The sequence below is a fragment of the Xenopus laevis genome, chromosome 1S (genome assembly GCF_017654675.1).
Source record: "Xenopus laevis strain J_2021 chromosome 1S, Xenopus_laevis_v10.1, whole genome shotgun sequence".
Taxonomy (NCBI): domain Eukaryota; kingdom Metazoa; phylum Chordata; class Amphibia; order Anura; family Pipidae; genus Xenopus; species Xenopus laevis.
The window spans coordinates 6473478-6480627 of NC_054372.1; positions in this window are offsets into that span (position 1 = coordinate 6473478).

Sequence of the window (7150 nt, forward strand, 5' to 3'; positions counted from 1 at the left end):
AATTCGAAAAAATTTGTGCAAATGTTTATTAAACTTGGATCTCTCAAGCGCAGTGAAATCACATTCTGTCAAAATTGAAATTTATTTCAAAAGCTCGATTTGAAAATTAGCCTCAATTTCGCCAGTTCAGCTCCCACTGACTTCGAAATGATGTCGCCAGCTTTAAGATACCGAGTTTTTATATTTGAGTTTTCAAGTGTTTTTTTGCTCTGAATCAGGGGTCCCCAACCTTTTTCACCCGCAACATTCAGATGTAAAAAGAGTTCCTGGGGGTGCACTGCCAAATAAGGGTTGTGATTGGCTATTGGTAGCCCCTATGTGGATTGGCAGCCTACAAGAGACTCTCTTTGGCAGTACATCTGGTTATTATACAACCAAAACTTTCCTCAAAGCCTGGAATTCAAAAATAAGCTCCTGCTTTGAGGCCACTGGGAGCAACATCCAAGAGGTTGGGGAGCAACATGTTACTCACGAGCTACTGGTTGGGGATCACTGCTCTGAATCAATGTAGAAGAGTCAAACTTTGCAAATTTGAATCTTTTTTTCGCTGCGGAAAACTCGATCTGTGATACTAAGCCACATTTAAAAATATTGTTGATTGGTACGAAGGCATTTCAAATACAAATATCAGATTTTTTTTTTTATCTATAAGTGGCCATACACGGACCAATAAAAGCTGCCAACACACCCCGATCGGACCGCCCATTACTATTCGTTAGGATCCGATCGCTGGGCCCTAGGGCCCACGATCGGATCACCCTGATATTGCCCACCTCAAGGCATATCGGGGAGTGATCCGCTCGTTTGCCGACATCGCCAAACGAGCGGATCTCTCAGTGTATGGCCCCCTTAAGCCAATCTTCCAGTCCTTCTGATCTCAAAAACAGTCTAATTGTGAGAGGAGCTTATCTGTTAAAAAGGGGCAAAAGCTTATAAAGCTCCCGTTGTGAAGCCTTTGCTCTGTCCTCGTGTAAAGCTAATGAATGGAGTTGCTGTTTATCTCCATGTCTTATTAAATATCGACTAAATTTCTTTCTTTTTCCCTTTTCCTTCTGTGCAAATGGGCCAGGGCTTTGCCTGAGCTGAGAGTGAATGGATTATACAGTATCATTATAGACTTATTATTGATCTTTGATTTAAAGCTGTGAACTTTTGGACAGGGAATATGAATGCTTTTAGGGCTTTTACACACACTCATTAGATTGGATGCCTCTACGATTATCTATACAATACACGATGGGCCAGGATTAGAAACCACTTGAGCTAAGGATTCTCCCCCTTTCAGTGTATCATCAGCTGGTAACTGAGTGGGGATTACTAGAGCGGAAGTCTGTCATTTCTTTTACAAACTCTGCTACTGTTTTACTGTGAAACCTTATCTGAATAAAAGCGACCCTACCCGGCTACTGTACTCAATCATTGGCCTAAGAACAAAATATAAATTCTGTGGCGTAAAACAATCAATTGTGTAAAATCTGTAAATGTGTTTGCAAAATGTAAATAAAGTATAATAATAACTGTTGGTGGCCACATCCTTAAGTAATACATTTATTCCATGAGCATAATGTTCCTCTTCCCAGCTGCCCCTGTGTTGTGCTTTCCAAACTCTTTAGCCAACGTTGCAGCCTCGCTGATATTGGGCTTGGGGGGGGTGTAAACTGTTCCCCAGTCTACTTCCTAATCCCAACATTGCTGTTGAAGACATGTCAGGAGTGTGACACAGGTAAGTACTGTAAGTGGTGCTGGAGAGGCAAGGTGTAAAGGTGGCCATACATGGAGAGATCCGCTCGTTTGGCGATGTCGTCAAACGAGCGGATCTCCCTCCGATATTCCCACCTTGAGGTGGGCAATATCGGGCTGATCCGATCGTGGGCCCAACGATCGGATCCTAGAGAACGGGCGGTTGGATCGCGGGACCACATCAACAAACAGATGCGGCCGCGATCCGACGGGATTTTTAGTCCCATCCGATCGAGATCTGGCCAACTTTCGGCCAGATCTCGATCGGGGAAGCCCGTCGGGGGCCCCCATACACGGGCCAATAAGTTGCCGACTCGGTCTGTCGGCCTGTGTATGGCCACCTTAAGTTATGACACCTCTGAGTAGTGATGAAGAGCTATTTAAAGGGATAAAGGCCCATTCCTGTAAAAACCTTACAATGCATTGGTCATTTTAGTGATGAAGTTGCTCAATATTGTCACTTTCACTCATCTTAGAAACACCAGCACATTTTCCAAAGTGGGAATTTTATGCTTATCTTAAGCTGGCCATAGACACAAAGATAAAGTTGTACGAATCAAAGTTTTGTACGATTTTCTGACCGTGTGTGGATCGTCCCGACATTTTTTGTGCCACGGCGATCAGTTGTTTAGTCAATCGGACAGGTTAGAAGATTTCTGTCGGCTAATAATAATATCAATGCGTGTTTTGCCTTTCTGACCATATCAATGACTGTCACTACTATTTGTCGGACATAACTTTTCTGTGATTACAGTCACAGGCAAAACATAATCTGATTTGTTCTTTTACTACTTTATTTCATCTGAATGGTTAGTGGCAGGACGGAAGATTATGGGGTAAATTTATCAAAGAGTGAAGTTCCGCCACTAGAGTGAAATTCCGCAGCTCACAATATGGGGCCGATTCACTAACATCGAGTGAAGGATTCGAAGTAAAAAAACTTTGAATTTCGAAGTATTTTTTGGGCTACTTCGACCATCGAATGGGCTACTTCGACCTTCGACTACGACTTCGAATCGAAGGTTTCAAACTAAAAATCGTTCGACCATTCGATAGTCGAAGTACTGTCTCTTTAAAAAAAAACTTCGACCCCCTAGTTCGCCATCTAAAAGCTACCGAAGTCAATGTTAGCCTATGGGGAAGGTCCCCATAGGCTTGGCTAACTTTTTTTGATCGAAGGATATTCCTTCGATCGTTGGATTTAAATCCTTCGAATTGTTTGTTTCGAAGGATTTAATCGTTCGATCAAAGGAGTAATCGTACGATCGCACTATTTGCGCTAAATCCTTCGATATTCGAAGTCGAAGGATTTCAATTCCCAGTCGAATATCGAGGGTTAATTAACCCTCGATATTCGACCCTAAGTGAATCAGCCCCTATATTTCTATGGGATTTTAAAAGGCATATATATCAATGGGTGAAAGTGAAAGTTCACCCTTTGATAAATACGCCTTTAAAAATCCCATAGAAATGAATGGAAAGTGGCGGAATTTCACTATTAACTTCACTCTTTGATAAATATGCCCCCATGACGTATGATTGTTTGTCGAATACAAGGCTAAAATCTGCACGTCTATGTCCATCTTAACTCCACTAAGGTTTTCCGCTATACTTCAGTCACTTGATTTGGGCTGGTGTAAATTCTTTGGGAACATTCACAAATGTATTTTCACTATAAAATTTTAGTGGGGAAAATGAGCAAGAGAATTTCCACCACAAAAAATGACGAACGTGAAATATTAGCAGGGAGGTTATGACATAGATAATGGAATGCAAATGTGTCTGTTCTCTCCTTATAATGGTAATTCGCCAACTTGATAAAAATTTCTCCTCGCTTTCATGTTAAAATTGCAATGGTAAAACTGGCAAGAAACCTGACAAGAAATTGTGACTGTTCTCTGATCCAAAGTTAATTGCCTTGTCTTGTGAATATTAATAAATAATAAAAACTACCCCTGTGTTGGAGGATGGGTCTTCTTTATGGGTTTCCATGGCAAGAGTAAAGAATAACTGTATGGCCATCGTCCATTCATTTGAGAAGCTTGTTGCTGCTCTTACCTTGAAGGACAATCATTTGACCTAGAAGAGGAGATTCATGAATTAAATGATGTTTCTACCTCCCAATGTGTTATTTGCTTCTCTAGCTCAAACTGAGAGGTTGTGAACTGCTACTGTAAGTCCTTCACACAGTAAACTAAAAATCATGTACGGGGTAAATTATTTGTCTAAAATTTAACTTTTTATATCTCGTAGAAGTTGTACATTTGTTTTTCTATAGTCTGACCCTGCAAAAATGTTGAGGTTTTTATGAATTTTTATTACAATTAGCGATGGGCCAATCTGACCCGCTTCGCCAAAAATTCGCAAAATGCATTTAAAGGAAAACTATACCCCCCAAACAATGTAGGTCTCTATAAAAAGATATTGCATAAACAGCTCATATGTAAACTCCTGCTTCATGTAAATAAACAATTTTCATAATAATATACTTTTCTAGTAGTATGTGCCATTGGGTAATCCTGAATAGAAAATTGCCATTTTAAAAAATAAGGGCCGCCCCCTGGGATCGTAGGATTCACTGTACTCGCAAACATACCAATAAACCATACACGTTAGGTCACATGAGCCAATTAACAGACAGAGTTGTGACTTTTGCTTCAACACTTCTTCCTGTTACAGTTAGAGCTGCAGTATTTCTGGTCAGGTGATCTCTTCCTGTTACAGTTAGAGCTGCAGTATTTCTGGTCAGGTGATCTCTTCCTGTTACAGTTAGAGCTGCAGTATTTCTGGTCAGATGATCTCTTCCTGTTACAGTTAGAGCTGCATTATTTCTGGTCAGGTGATCTCTGAGGCAGCACACAGACATCACGAAATGGTGGCTCAAGGCAAGAGATGTAAAAGGACTATATTTACTTAAATATATATTCCAGTTTGGTAAGATTCTTTAATATGCCACTTAATGTGATAAGAACTACAAGTATCTGTTCATTTTGGGGGTATAGTTTTCCTTTAACTTTTTATTTTTTGACTTGTGACTATTTTTTTCACCTATTGGAGTCTATAGGTGTCTTTTTCGTGGCTAAACCTGCTGAAAAATGTTGCTTATCACTAATTATGATGCAACAGCATTAGGGGAGCACAACCTGCAATAATGTTCTAATAATCAGTGCCAATAATGGTTACAGTTGTGGGCCTTCATATTGTAGAATCAATCAGTTGTAGGTAAGAGTGGACTCTAAAGGTATTATAAGACAAGATGGCAACAGTCGAGCAAGATGGATCCAGCAGGGTGATGTTGCAACAGTAGAGAAACAACAAGCCAACAGGAGTACGGCAACAGCAAAGCAAAATGAAGCTTACAGGGTTTAGAGCAGCAGATCAAGATCAAACCAACATGGTTAGATGATAGTAAATCAAATGCAGATAGCAGGGCAAGATGGAGACAGTATAGCAAGATGGAGCAAACTACACCTGGTCATATTTAATAGGTTGATATCACCTCATGTATTTTATCCATGCGAAGAGAAATTAAATGATGGGACCAGGCAATGATTGTGTATTTTCCACAAATGTCAGATTGCTATCGTTATCAAAACGTTCCATTAGCTTGGGTGAGCACCACCAATTTTTGTATCTTGGTTCTTAAGCAGTTATTCTGCAGGAAGGAAGGCCAAATTTTCATGTATTTTAAACTTCCCAAAATGCACTCATTTAATAGTCATTGTATGCCTAGATGTTACTCTTGGAGACCTCTCACCCCTGGGGAAAATAAGACTGTAGGACTAGTATATTTAAGACGAAGAATATGCAACCAGGTCACGAGGTGCTGGCTGAGGTGAGTCGCCAAATGGGGTTATCTTGAATTGGTTAGCATTTTAGGATTCTAAATTATGGGTGGGGTTCTATGCCATATTGAATTTAATGAAGTAAAAAATAAATTGGACCAACAAATGTTAATTTATCTTTTTTTAGAGGAATTGGTAAATTGATGCCTCTTTGATTCATGCTCCATTCTCTTGCACTAGCTGCAATAAATGGAGACCAACTACAGATTGATAATTGTATATATCCTTCTAAAAAGTTAAAATGATTTGTATCAAATGATTAAAATGAAACTGTCATTCTACCCTGGGGCCAATTTCATCCCTACGTCTCTGAAACAAATGTTGGCCACAGTTTAAACTTTTTTATTTAAAAAAGCTATTTTTTCTATGTTAAACCATAGTAATACAGTCTGATGAAACACAATTCGTAGCCATGCCTTCTGTTTCCAAGCTTCTAATCCCAGCATCCTCATCAGCCACCCTTGTGCACCATATCTAGAAGCATTTATCCCATCTACCCCATCATTCAGTAAAAGATACTTTTCTGTTGACTTAACAATGATTGCTTGTTTAATAATTGATCAAAATATTATGTTTTGCCACATACGGCTCAGTATTCCTTCTTGGGTGTCAGACATTGTACACGGTACTTAAGAGAAGATCTCTGCAGAGGTTCCAAGGCACTCAAGACTTAAAAAGAATCTCACCTTTATTAAGATGATCGTGCTGATCCAGTCATTGGCTGGGGCCTATGTAGACTTGTCAGATCAACACACTGATGCAGTAATCAGCAATGAGACTTTCAAACCTATCCAATAGATGATTCCCAGCTAAATGTTGGCTGGGTAGGCGAGACGGTGGGCCCTGATGACAGACCCCTGGTGTCAGTAGCATTTATCAGCAGGTGTGTGGCCAACAAGTTTGCAATAACGAAATATTGTAATTTTGAATGTATGAGTCTAAATTTGATGTAGGGATTCATGCAAAAGGAAAGTGGTGGCGCAGCATTGCCCTACTTTCCACCCCAATCCGTACATTTTTTCCCAAAAAAACTTCTCATCCAGGAAAAAAACTGGAGTTTCCATTTTAAAACTGGACAAGTGGCAACCCAAGGTGGGTGGATAGTGATTGGCTGGGGCCTATGTAGACTTGTCAGATCAACACACTGATGCAGTAATCAACAACAAGACTTTCAAACCTATCCAATAGATGATTCCCAGCTAAATGTTGGTCGCGTAGGCCAGACTGTGGGTCCCAATGAGAGGCCTGTAGTGTTGGTAGATTTTATCAGCCAGTGTGTGGCCGGCTGAAGACTCACAAGTTTTCAGTAGTGATATACTCTATTTTTGAATGTGTGAGTCTAAATCTGGTGTAGGGAGTCATGCAAAAGGTAAGTGGTGGCACAGCATTGCCCCACTTTCCTCCCCAGCCCGTGCATTTTTTTTCCAAAAAAAAAAACCTCACCCAGGAAAAAGACTGGAGTTTCCATTTTAAAACTGGACAAGTAGCAACCCAAGGTGGGTGGATTGATTAAAACAGGAGGAAAGCTTATCTTCAGACCGTGGGACATGTACCCCTTGGAAGAG